Source organism: Desmodus rotundus, chromosome 8 (assembly GCF_022682495.2).
Source record: "Desmodus rotundus isolate HL8 chromosome 8, HLdesRot8A.1, whole genome shotgun sequence".
Classification (NCBI taxonomy): domain Eukaryota; kingdom Metazoa; phylum Chordata; class Mammalia; order Chiroptera; family Phyllostomidae; genus Desmodus; species Desmodus rotundus.
In genome coordinates this window covers 33,763,572-33,777,742 of record NC_071394.1, presented here as the reverse complement: position 1 = coordinate 33,777,742, position 14,171 = coordinate 33,763,572, and positions in this window count along the sequence as shown.

Genomic DNA, 14,171 nt, shown 5'->3' with positions numbered 1-14,171 from the left:
TGCCTCTGATTATATTTTGCTTGTTTGTTTTGTTGATTAGGTTCCACTTATAAGTGAGATCATATGGTATTTGTCTTTCACCACCTGGCTTATTTCACTTAGACTAATGTTCTCCAGTTCCATCCATGTTGTCACGAAGGGTAGGAGCTCCTTCTCTCTCTCTGCTGCATAGTCTTCCATTGTGTAAATCATTGTTTTTCTTGTTTGTCATTTGTTGCTTTCACTTTTATATACTACGTATCAGTGAAATCATATGGTTCTTAATTTTTTCTGAATTATTTCACTTTGCATATTCTCAAGGTCCATCCATGTTGTCACAAATGGCAGCATTTCCTTTGTTTTCTTATGGCTGAGTAGTATTCCCTTGTGTATGTGTACCAATCTTCTTTATCCAGTCATCTATCAAAGGGCACTTTGGCTGTTTCCATGTTTTGGCCAATTGAATAAGTAATGCTGCAATAAACACAGGGGTGCATACATCTTTGCAAAGAAATGTTTCCAAATTTTTCAAGTGGATAGAAGAGAGATTGCTGGGTATTATGGTAACTCTATTCTTAATTTTTTGAGGAGGCTCCATACTGTTTCCCATAGTGGCTGTACCAGTTTACATTCCTAGCAGCAGTGAATGAGGGATCATATTTCTCCACAGCCTCCCCACCCAACTTGTTGTCACTTGTCTTGTTGATAATAGCCATTCTCACAGGTGTGGGGTGGTATCTTATTGTAGTTTCGATTTGTATTTCACTAATAGTTACTGAAATTGAGCATCTTTTCATATATCTGTTGGCCATTTGTATGTCTTCTTCAAAGAAGTGTGTGTTTAGGTCCTCTGCCCATTTTTTCATTGGATTATTTGGTGTTGAGTTGTATGAGTTCTGATATATTTTGAATATTAATTCTTATCAGAGCTGTTGTTTGCAAATATCTTCTCCCATTTGGTTGGTTGCCTTTGTTTTATTGGTGGTTTTGTTTGCTGTGCAGAGACTTTTTCATTTGATATAATCCCATTCACTTATTTTTGCCTTTACTTCCTTTGCCTTTGTGGTAAAAATCGTGAAAATTCTTTAAAAAATACAAAATAATCTTAAAAGTCTATATCAACCTGATATTATGAAGCTGTGAAATTGTCAGTTGGGTGCACAGGCTTGGGCAAAAGTAGGTTTACAGTTGCTCATCTAGAAAATAATCCAATGATTAATAAATAATAATACAAAGATAAACTCTGTTTCATAAACCCACAACTGTAGACCTACTTTTGCCACACACTGTGTAATGGTTAAAATCATGGTCTGACGTTCTACAGAACTGGTTTTGGATTTTACCACAGCCATGTTCTAGCTGCGTGGCCAAGGACTCTGTCTCCTGTAAGCTCACTGGAAGATCATTTATTACATGAGAAAATTAATATAAGGCATTTAGCCCATTCTTTGATGTAATGGATGTTTATTGAATCCCTACCATTTCCCAGGTTCTTTGCAATGTGCTGGACATTGATTAGTGAATAAAAAGGAGCTGGAACCTGATCTTGTGATGCTGTCCTCTGTTAAGGGAGAGAAAAAAAAACAATGCAAATAAACACACAAATAACTATTTACAAATTGAGCAAGTGCCCTGAAGAACTAAGGAAATAGCCATCATCATAGAGAGTAACACAGCAGTAAGAGGGAGGGCAGAGGAGGGACTAGGTGAGACATTCAGGGGCCTGTTCTGGTAACGGCACTCCGGGAAGGTTTTGTGGAAGAGATAGTTTTTAAGTGAGAAGTTGTAAAGAGGGGGGAGACACCCCCAAAACAACATTCTCGTGGGGGAAGCAGACGTGAGAGGACTCCAAAATAGAAAAACTCAGGCATGAAAGAGCTTAAGTGTTAAAAAGCTGATTGGACACCAACATGGCTTGGGAATGATGGTGTGGGGTGAGGACAGAGCCTGGCGTGAAGGAAGGATTTACAAATGCTTTTAGTTTTTGTTCTTGATGTTTTTATGAGAAAGAAATAAGATATCGTATAAAAAACCTTTTAGTATAATGCCTTAAATATAATAGGTGCTCAACCAACAGGATTGATTGCTACGCTTATTCTTTTTAGCATTACTAGTAAGTAGCTTTGCTATTTTCTGAGAAACAAATTGCATTCTGAGTGCCTCCTTTGATACTGCTCTTGTTTATCTTTGTTCCTGCCACAGTCTCCGCGACTCTTTCTGGGGTATTTTATTCTTACCTGTGGAGTATCAATAGTAAGAATACATTCTAGATATTCCACATATAGTTGTTAGTTCCTTTGGAATATTTGCTTCTCAAATACATTTACATCATTTACTCTAGTCAAAGATTTTTGGGTTTTTTAATTTACTAAAATATTTTAAAAAGAGAAATGACAAAAAAATGTAAAAGTCAAGTTAGTTTGATAGCATACCCCATGTTTGGCATTGCAAAAAATGGTCATCACTGTGATATCTGGGAAAAAATTGGAGTCCTGCCCTACCTAGTGAGGAGGGTTCAGGAACTGCTTTCTCCAGTCACCGGGACGGAGGCCTGTTCCTCTCATCAAATGATCATAAATGATCGATTTGAGATTCTGGATTCTTCAGAGCTTCTACCAAATGAACAAAAGACAGGCATGCTCGGAGTCCTGATGGCATTATTGCAGTTTTAGTGGTTTGTGTGTGAGAGAGAATTAATAGTAAATTCATTACGGAAACCCATTTACCGCGGGGTTGACACCAGCAAGAGTCTATGGTAGCTCAGGAAATTCTGGGAGCTGACATCTGTTTCAGTGAACATAACTCAGACATTCCACATCCGTGCTTGCTTCTTGGTGCTTAATAGCTTCTTACACAGCTCTTCTTCTCCTCAGGACATGCACATTCAGGCACAGAAAACTGTAAAGGCCAAATGTCTTCTTTAATCCTCTGAAGCTTAGCTAGCTAAAAAGAAACCATCAAGAGCCATAGAAACTGGCTATGTGAAAAGAATACTACTACTCATAGAGAAAAGAGAAAAAGAAGCTGACTTGCTGATTTAATTCACTTAAGAATCCATTTTTCTCTATTTTGCTGCATTTGTGTCAGATTTTTATGTATATTAAAATAGAACATATAATTTAATCATGCCTCCTTCGTTATGATTTACTGTTAATAACTTTGCTGAGTTATAAGTGGCCACACATAATAACTGAGTGTTCTTCTTGTGACATATGCAAACTGAAGTATACACGAACATATGCTGCTATTATTCATAATAGATTAACTTTGTTTGAAATACTTGTGCCCCAAATTACCATTTGGCATGTCTTCAAATTCAAATCCACCTCCTGCCCTGAGATGAAATGTAAGGGTTTGTTTTCTGTTTATGTATTTTGGACAGGCTGCTATTACTGCAGTAAAAGTGTTCAGTGTTTACATTCTAAAGACTATTTATGGGGGTTTAATATGTTGCTTCTTGCAAATTGCATCCGACAGAAACTTGGCAAAGTGGTATTGATATGTGGGATCATATTCAACTATGTTTAACATCCTATCAGGTGCTTGATCGTTTGAAAATCTATGGAGTTAAATGATGTTTAGCATAATCTTACATACTTCTTTTTATCTTTTGCTTTGTGTAGAAGCTAAAAATGGTGCTGACTCTTACAATAACTTTGCGGGGGGAAAAATGTATTTTCTGATTGCCAGTCTTATACTAAGGTATGGGGGAGGGTAATGAGAGAACCGAAAACCAGCCTACTTGTTTTTGAACTGTTAGTGCTTTGTAGATTGCTACTGGGTTTTTGGACTTTTGTGTGATGTGATCATGTCCTCCTGTGGCTAGGTGGAAGATGGAGGCAGAAACTGACCTGGAGGAAAGCATTTGTAGATGTGAGAGGGAACACAATAGCCAAAGTGAAAGGGTTGGTTTGTATTGAAAAAGCATTTGATATATTTCTATACCAGTTTAAAATATTGAACCAAATTGTAAAGGCTAGAAGCCAGGTAAGTTCTGGATAGGTGGAATGAAAGAAGTATACTCTTATCATTTTAAACTTTAATTTGTAAAAAGATGAAATGTTCTAGACTTTGGAAACAGTTAAGGTCATTGAATCAGAATTCAATTATGTAAAAATAGCACTTCCAGTTAGTGTTTAACTTCAAAGGAAAATGGTTGTTTCTTAAAAAGAGCATTGATAGGGGAAGCAGTTTGTCATGTGCCCAGAGAATCCCTGCAATGGTCTTGCCACACATTTAAAATGCAAGGTATGTCTGTCTCCAGATAATGAGCAGCCTTCATAGTTAGCCACGTGGACCACCGGGCAGATCCGGATGACCACAGGATGACCTCCATGTAACAGCTCACTCCCTAGTGGAGAGGGACTGACTTGTTTGTTGCTTGCTCAGGAATTGCTGGTCCCTTGGTTCTGCTTCCTCAGCAGCAGCTCAAGCCACAGCATGCAGAGCATCCATCTGGCCCATAGTGTGACCTGTGGGACTTGGGGACCCGGGATCTTTCCAAAACATCCTAGCTGACGCTCTGGCTGTGTGCTGCGCTATATATAATAAGTGGTCTTATCTACTTTTAGCAGCTATGGAAAGGTTGCAGGTTTTTTTCTTCCCTTCCTTTATAAAAATGGGATTTTTCCCTGAGAAATATACTTTGAAAGATCCACCAAAAATATTTTGACTCTAATTATTAAAAAATTGTATATTGGCAAACAAAATATAATAAACAATGGACAGTATATTATATAGAGAATATAGACTCTACCCTTATTTAAGGAAACCATTGTGTACCTTGTTAGAACAGCATTAAAAAATTCTTCCATTTACTGAAGCCTGTTATGTACATTTTCCTCATTTACCACCTCAATATCTTCATAAGATCAGTGTTATTACGTTGTTTTTACACGTCAGGGAAGTTTGGTGTAGCTAGTTCGATAACTTGCCCGTGTCGGATGGCTTTTGAAATCAGGCCTATCTGACCCGGTACCCAGTGCTTCCAATGCCTAACTCAGCTGCCTTAAAACTAATTATTGCTTTGCATATTTTATAGTCAGTTTTATTTCCTGGTATAAATTTTAGGTGCTAAAACATTTTTTCTCAGAGGCACAGTCCTCTACCTCCAGGTGCGGCTCTTCTACACTTTTCAATCTCTTGCACTGTTGTTCTGAAATCATAACTCATATATTTGGAATGAAATCAGGACTTTAAATTCCAATTTGAGCCTTTCTTGACCCTCATGGAATCTGGGCTGTTGCTAATAAATAAGGTACCATGTTTCAAATAAACATGATTGTTTATCAGAGTAATTAACTAGATAGCCCCAAAAGGTTGAAATTATTGTAAATAAACTAATTCATGGTGTATTTCATTTGCTTCACTTATTTGTACAACAGAATCTAGTTTAGCCAAACTCGTTGACACCGTGGATAAGTGAGTAAAATCCAGGCTCATCAGAGGACCAGACGGCCTGAACTGGATGGGGTGGAGCCGTCCTGTGGGCATATTTGATATTGTGTGTTTCGGGCTTTCTTTGTCGCTGTTCTAGTGTTGTTGGCTGGATCTACTACATTAACATAGTTTGGTAAATAACACAAAACCAGTTGCTTCCCTAAGTCAGTATGATTAACTTTATAAAACTTTACTTATTGTCAAATCTCCTAACTGCATGCAAATAATTAACACATAATTGAACATCTATTGGGGCTCTGTTGTATTTAAACCAACACTTTATAAAATAAAACCAGACTCTAAACTGGATTGTGGCAAACAGCAGTGGCAGACTCCTCTGAACAAATAAGGATACTTCTAAAACGTTGCTTAATAGAATCACTGACTTCTAAGCTTAAAATTGGAAAGTTTCTGACTCTGCATAAGAAATGCCGTGGGTTGTAGGGTGGCCTGGGTGACTGACTGCTGTCCTCAGGCACGCAGGTGCCCTGCAGCAGGGCTGGACGGGTGGCATCTGGGGCTTACTCTGTGGGATGTGCTCTCTTTAATTCAGGAAAGGTTACAAAATATGTGTGAAATATTTATTTAGAGTGAGGAAAAATTGAAAAAATTAAAAATTTAAAATATGACAAACCTGATGAATACCACAAACACCTCCAAATCCAGAAAATGATATTATTTAATTAACTTTCAGACTCACTTCCATAATCTTTTAAAAAACATTTCTCCCTGCATACTCTTTGATTACCACTTCATCTAACATCAATTATGTAATATTTTTAAACAGAAAAAGAAAAAACATTCCTTTAGCATGTTTGAGTTAAATTTGTATTTTTGTACTGGTAATTTTGAAAATATTTTAAATTTGTAAGTTGGTATTAGTAATGTCATGTCAACATTGAGGATACTTGTCAATGTTGTGAAATCCTCTATTAAAATTTATTTCATGTATTTGCTTTACAACTTTAGGGCATTCCAAGTTTTCTTCTGCAACGAGGACTCTCAAATGATCTTTGTATTGACAGCTGGCATTAACCGCTTTGTCACTGGTATTCTTTCTTTTTATTGTTGTTCAATTACAATTGTCCCCATTTTCCCCCATTACTCTCCCCTGCCCTACCCACCCTCACCTCCCTTATTCAATTCCCCGCCCCCCCCCACCTCTATACATGTTCCTTGACTTGACCCTTCTCTGTCTTTCCCCCATTATCCCCCTCCTCACCTCTGGTCACTGTCAGTTTGTTCTTTATTTCCATGTCTCTGGTTGTATTTTGTTTGCTTGTTTGTTTTGTTGATTAGGTTCCACTTACAGGTGAGATCATATAGTACTTGTCTTTCACCACCTGGCTTATTTCACTTAGCATAATGCTTTCCAGTACCATCCAAGCTGTCATGAAGGGTAGGAGCTCCTTCTTTCTCTCTGCTGTGTAGTATTCCTTTGTGTAAATGTACCATTTTTTTTGTACCACTTTTTTTGATTCACTCATTTGTTGATGGGCACTTAGGTTGCTTCCATCACTGGTCATTAGTATTCTTGCTATAATGTAGTTTCCTGAGTACTTTATTATCTGTCACTGTTCATACTGGTTAAATCAGCAAGTAATTTAAACCTTATTTCAAATGTGTTCATATGATATACTTCTTTTTATTAATTAGATTTTCAAACACACCAAGGTCCCATTCATTATTTCTATTTAGAAATGATCCCCTCATATAAAGAATTACTGATTTTGGTATTATGTAATTTCTTGTTGTGCTGCAGTTCATTTCCCATTATGGAATCATTTTCTTGATTTTATTTCATATATTTTAAATTTTGTTTTCCACTCCATTTATTTTTAATTTATTTATAATTTTAAACTTATTTAATATGCAGATTTTTAAAACAGACAAAATAGAAAGCCAAATCAATTATCTGTAATTTTTGTTTGTTTTTTTTAAAACTTTCCAAAACATCCTTCTAAATTTTATTTAATATGGCATATTCCCAGCTTAATTTCTCTTTAGCTAGATCCCAAAAGATAGTCACAGCCATGCTAAAGCCAACCACTAAATGTGCAGGATGATGGACAAGTAGTAGGCATGGAAAAGACAGCATGGAGTTCTGTACAATAACATTTCTTACAGGAGTGTCCAACCTGTGGCCCATCAGGCCACATGAAGCCCAGGATGGCTATGAATGTGGCCCATCACAAAATTGTAAGTTGACTTAAAACATGAGATTTTTTTTGTGATTACATGTCACAGTGTATTTAATGTGTGGCCCAAGATGATTCTTCTTCCAGTGTGGCCCAGAGACGCCAAAAGGTTGGATGCCCCTGAATGGATTTTGGAGTAAATTAAACTTAGTTTTAATCCAGTTTCTAGTTGTAGATCTTGGGCAAATGACTACTTTTTGGGGCCCCACTTGTAAATTAGAGATGATGATGTTTATAGAACTTTTGTGAAGAATGTGGTACGTACTTACTAATGTAACAATGCTGGGATAGAGCCTAAAACTTTCAAAACTGGTGACTCACAAATATCCCTCGTCATCATTATTTAAGGACTTAAACCTGGTGAGTGGAGTCAGCGGCAGTTTCCAGGTGATGGTGACAATTTCAGCCAGGTGTAAATTGTAACAACAGGATGCCCTGGGTTTGTCCAAATAAAAGCATGATTTTTTGAGAATGTCTTTGGAGTAGTGGGAAAGCAGTGTTAGTTTTGGGAAAAGGAACTGGCAAAACCAGGTTGATGAAGCAAATATCAGCCAATTGGGCTGATTTTAGGGTAGCACATCATATCCATCGGAGAATCACAACAAGAAAGCTGAAGAAGGTTAAAGTCTTGGCTTTATGTCTTTGGGCAACAAATACTTCTTTGTGCTTACCCTGTAGAAGATGTCGTTAGTGTAGGTGAGTAGTAATGGATACTGAATTCCTAGCATTGAGCCTGACTCTTGGAAGGCACTGAATAAGTAGGTATTCCAGACTTGCTACAAGTAGAAGGGCGATACAGATGAACCATCCTCGCTCTAGTAAGGCTTAAGGGTCACATGCCACTTCTAGAGTTTGTGACGAGTGAGCTGGGTGCCCAGACCCTTTAGTATCAGTCCTACAGAGATCTTCCTTGGCCAATTGCACGTAAGTCTGTTACGGTTGAGGGGGAGAGACTGAGTCAAGAGGCTCTCTCCTCTGCTGCAGTTCTTGTCTTGCTCGTGACACAAATTCTGGCAAGACACAAACACATATAGAGGAAATGAGATAGCAAGTTTATTTATGAAATGCACCGGCACAGAGCTCTAAGCAGGCACTCAGCTAAATTCCCCATGTGTAGAGGAAATAAAGTAGTTAGTAAGTTTGTTAGTAAATTCATTAGTAAGTTTGTTTTACACACTTGAGTTGAGGCTACACATGGGGACTTAGCTAATCTAAGTATACCTGACTATTGGGGTTCAGGGTTTAAGTACCTTAGTCAGCTTCTAGGTTCTCCTCCTTCTCCCCCTTCTAAATCTTGGGAATAATGTAGAGCTACAAAGGCTTTCTTTCTCAGTTAGTTAAGGCTCTTTGTCTTCGTGAAATTGTTACCGAGTCCCCCTTTCCCAGCATAGGCCCTCTCTTCCTCCTGTGCAATTCCTGTTTGTGATGTTCAGAACACCCAGCAATCTTAGTAAGATTATTACAGAAGCCCCTTTTCTCAGCACAGTCTCAAGGACTCTCCCCTTCTATTGTGCTTGTAATGGTCCGGGCACCGGCAACCTTATCAAACCAAGCTCAGGACTGCTGAGTCAATTGGTGAGACATGTTTTCCTTTTGCTTCTAGCCTCCTGTTTTAAGTTCTTTGCTAGATTGTAGTGGCAATGGTCTGGCCTTTATTTTCCCTCCAACTGCCCATTCCTAGCTTCTACCTAAGAAGTCCATCAATATTAGTACCAGTGTCTGAGATCAAATCTGCTCCCAAGACATAATCTTGGGAAAAAGTATTCTAATTCCACTAATCAGTTGAGCTGTAAGACCTGAGCTGACTTGCCAATGAGAGCATCAGGAAGCTCTAGACCTAGATATGCAAGAAGGCGTAATGAAGGGAAAGTTGTAGGTAACACAGCAGTGATGAGCTAAGCTATAAGCTCCTCCAGGGGCAGTTTCATCCCAAGAGGGCAATAATTGTTTGCTGTATTGCTGCAGGTATAAGCTGGAAGGTTAGCAAATGTCTTTTAGCAGCTGGGGAAGGGAGAAGATACATCTTTTGTTGGACAGTTTGTTGGCTTCATGGGATAATTGGGGACAATATACACAAAGGGACTCTACAGATATGTTTAGATAATGGGCTGTCCTTTGGTTCAGTTATGGGAGCTGTTCTGGATCTGAAAGGGTAATCAATTGAGCAATATATCAATAGTGAAAAGACAGCCCATTTTCACTGGAGAACAGCAATTGCCCATATCGTGATGTGGCTCCTGGTGTTGAGAATGTCAGAGAAGCATGCTTTTGGCAAAACTGAGGGAATCCCTTGTGTTAGAGACCTCCCAGGGGAAAACATCCCTAAGACCTTTGGGGGAAAAATATGTTCCCTAGTGAACCTGCTAAGTTATAAGCATCAAGAGAATAGGTATGACACTTGGCTTGTTGTCTGAATCCATAGCTCTTCTTCAAATATCTACTAAGGTGCCTAGACTGACATTTGTGCAATGGTTCAACAAATGAAAATTAATTTAAAAAATGAGTACGGTGGCTTTCAAATGCCCCAGGTGACCTTAGGTGCAGGTTCCCCATCCATGGATGTGCTAAATACCCAGAATATTAGAAAATTGTACAAAACCATAAAGTAACAGAAATTAGAAGGGGCTCACATCCAAGTGCAAAAGACAGACTATTTCTCAGTTGTTACATTTAATTATTTGACTCAATTAAATAGGTTGTCTAAAGGAGTGTTTTCACTCAAAATCCTTTTGGCTGATCCTATAAAGTCTTGTGTCCCCCCACAACCAACAGAGAAGTAATAGCTGGTGTTTTGATGTACCTAAAAGAGCAAGATAGGTTTGGGGTAGCCGAAGTTTAAGATGCAAAATCTTACCCATTATCTTGCCATTTTTTCAAAAATGGTTACATTATAAAACTTTAAGAGTAAAGAAAAGATTTGCTTTAAGCAACTTCTTCTCTGCTGTCTTTTATGCAAGCTTCTAAAGTAATGTAATATTTTCTCCCTTAGAGAAAAAACAAACTTTCTAAATTAAAGTAAGCTGTCTGCTTCATTGCCTATCATCTTTGGCACATAATATAGCAAATCTCTTACTAAAAGTCAGCATGTGGAGCATTAGTACCAACACACAAAATCCTCTTAGAGGAAAAGAAGTGAGGAAATGTCCCACGGCGTAACATGCAAAAACACTTTTCGCTAATTAAAGAACCACTGCAGGCTTGGCTGGCAATCCTACAATAAATATCGCTCATGTTGCTCCGAAACTGTGTTCTCTGCATACAGCATATTCCACATTATCTAAAACTGAATATTGAGGACTGAAGCTGTTTTTAGTCCAACAAGGAATGGAGGATGACTTTTTACTTAATTCCTTTGCCCTGGACCATATCTCTAGTAAAATTGTGACCTTTCTGTGTTTATATTCATAGACCAGAAACCCTAAACTGATTAATAAGGATGCACATAGAATTAGCTTGATCTTGTCATTAATTCAGCTGCATCAACCAACTTTGCATGAACCAGAGAAATTTAAATAGTCTGATCTATATATTTCATTTCATCAAAATTGACCAAGATGCCCTGGCTGGTGGTCCAGTTGGTTGGAGCGTTGTCCTGTATACCAAAAAGACTGTGGGTTCAATTCCTGGTTGGGGCACTTACCTGGATTGCAGGTTTGATCACTGGTCCGGGTGTGTGTGGGAGGCAATTGTTTGGTTTTTTCTCTCACATCAATATTTCTCTCTCTCCTTTCCTCTCTTTCTAAAAATCAGTAAAACATATCCTCAGGTGAGTATTAAAAAAATCAAGCTGGTACATAAGTACCTTGACTCCTTGGGAAAACAAAGCCCATAATTCTAAAGGACACAAAATCCAATATTCAAAAATAAGATTTATGATGTCTAGCATCTAATAAAAGATACTAGACATATAAAGAAGTAGGAAATAAACCATAACTAGGAGAAAAAGCAGTCAATATAAAACAGATCTAGAAAAGACAGAAATGATAAAATTAATAGACAAAGATTTTGAAAGACCTCTTATAAGTAACCTCGAGCATTGAAAAAAACAATAAAAAACTACCAAAGCAAAGGGTATTTATAAACAATGAGAAATTTAACTCTGGACATTGGATGGCAGAAAAGACTTAAAATTTGATATGTGGTAACATTATTGTGATTATTTTTGAAAAAAATTTTAAGAAAAACATTGAAATATTTTCAGATGATGTGAAATGCCATGTGGGAATTACTTCAACATGCCGTGAGCGTGGAAGAAGTGTGAGGGACCATAAGTGAAGCAAGACTGTCAGTGCGCTAGTCATCACGGAAGCTGTGGGAATATTGTTTGTTGTATTCCTGTACCTACTTCTGTATAAATGGTTAAAACACACAAAGAAAACTCAATGGGAAGATTTAGCAGCAGATGATATAATGAATGAGAGAATGTGCAAACTGACAAATTGATCAGAATTTACCTGATGTGCACAGAGGGAGACAAAGATGAAAATAGAAGGTAAGATCTATAGGGCAAACTCCAAAAAATTAACAGCATTTGATCAGAAGGAGGAGCAGATGTAGCATTTGATGATATAATGGCTGAAAATTTTCCAGAAATGAGAAATTCTTCCATTTACTGAATGAAGGAACCCACAAGATTCCAACTATAGTAAATTAAAAATCTACACACAACCACATTATAATAATGTTACATAAAACCAAAAAGAAACAAAAAATATTTGAAAATTTGAAGAGTTTAAACTAAACCCCAATTTTATTTAAACTACTACTATCTGACTTTTCAATCATAAAACTGATAGTTGGAAGTAAGTATAATATTTTCAATTTCCTGGGGAAAATTCTTCACTTAAAATTATAAATCCATCAAAAATATTTTTAAAGGATATTATTTTTGAAAATACTTAATCTAAATAAAGATATTTTCAAAGAGATAAATCTGAAAAAAAATATTAATAACATTCTTTAAAGAGGATATTCCAAAGATGCTCGGGAAAGAATGAAAAGTGATCCCAGATGAAAGGTAGGAGATGCAAAAGTGGACTAACAGGGAAAAAGTAAAGATGTAAAAAATGTAAATAAAAATTAATTACAGAAAACAGAATAATGCCTAGAAGAGTTTAAATTATTGAGTCAAAATACCTGGAAACTATAAAATATCAGTCAAGAAGAAGGGTAAAGTGGAGGTAAAACATTCTCAGCCCTTGTGTTATCTGAGAAAACAGTAACTATTTTGATTAGTTTGTTAAGTATGCACATTTTAGGATAACCTCTAACAGAATGAAATCAGGAAGAAAAAAAGAAAAACATATTCAGCAATACAAAAGTAAACACTAAAGAAGAGAAAGAAGAATATTTATAAAGCAGAAAAAATAGATGATAGATTTAAACCCAACTATATCAGTATTTTAAAAACACGACTAGAATAAAAGTTAGAGGATAAAGATTTTTGAATAAATTAAAAAATTACACTACTTAAAGGAGAAACATCTAAAATACTAGTATATGGGAATGTTTAAAATTGGGATAGGAAAAAATACTAAGCAAATATTAGCAGAAAGTTTTTATAGCTACATTAATGACAGACAAATTAGATTGTAAGAAAACATCAAGTGAGATAAAAAGAATCACTTTATGTGGATGAAAGGACAGAACTTACCAGGAAAACATACCAATTTAAAATCTGTATGTACCTATGTAGGCTCAGGATAGATAAAACAAAACTTTCCACTTGCTAGGCACAAAAGGTTCAACGATTCAAGGAACTGGCACCATGTAAGGACTTTTATCTGATCAATAGGCAAATAAAAGTTAAAAGTAATGTATCAAAAAAAGAACTAGACAAATCCCAAATATCTGGAAATTAAATCTTTCATGAATTAAAAAGAAATCAGAATAAAAATAACATACTTTGTACTGAATGATAAAAATATTTCACGTAGAAACATGTGTGCTGGAGCTATAGTCATACTAAAGGAACAGTTTAAAGCCTTAAATACCTATGCTGAAAATAAGAAAGGTCAAAACAAAATAATTATCCATTTCAGAAGTTGGGAAAGGAACAACAAAAGAAGCCCAAGTAAAGTAGAAGAAAGGACGCAATAAAGCTCAGAAATTAGAGATACAGTACAAGAACATACAATGGTGAAGATCAGCAATACCAAGAGTTGACTCTGAAAAAGTGAACGAAATCAACAAGTACTTGGCATGTATAAAATATATCATTCAGTATCCAGTTGTGAACAGAAACCGTATCACTAATTTGAAAATTCAATATAAAAGATTATCTGGCAGCAGGGAATGAAGTACTGAGAGAGGTGAAGAGAACTGTAACAATAGAAAGAGCAGGTATAGGGACAGCCTGGAGCTGAGAGAAGGTACCCGAGGAAGGAAGAAACTTGAAAGAAGGACCCCTACAGGGATGAAGTTCAGACCTCAGAGAGAGGGTGTGGCTTTGGTCCAATGCTTGTCGGAGAAATTTCTGTGGCTGTGACTGGGGCTGGGGCTGGGGCTGGTAAACAGGAAACCATTCACTGACCTGTGGGCAGCTGTAAGGCACAG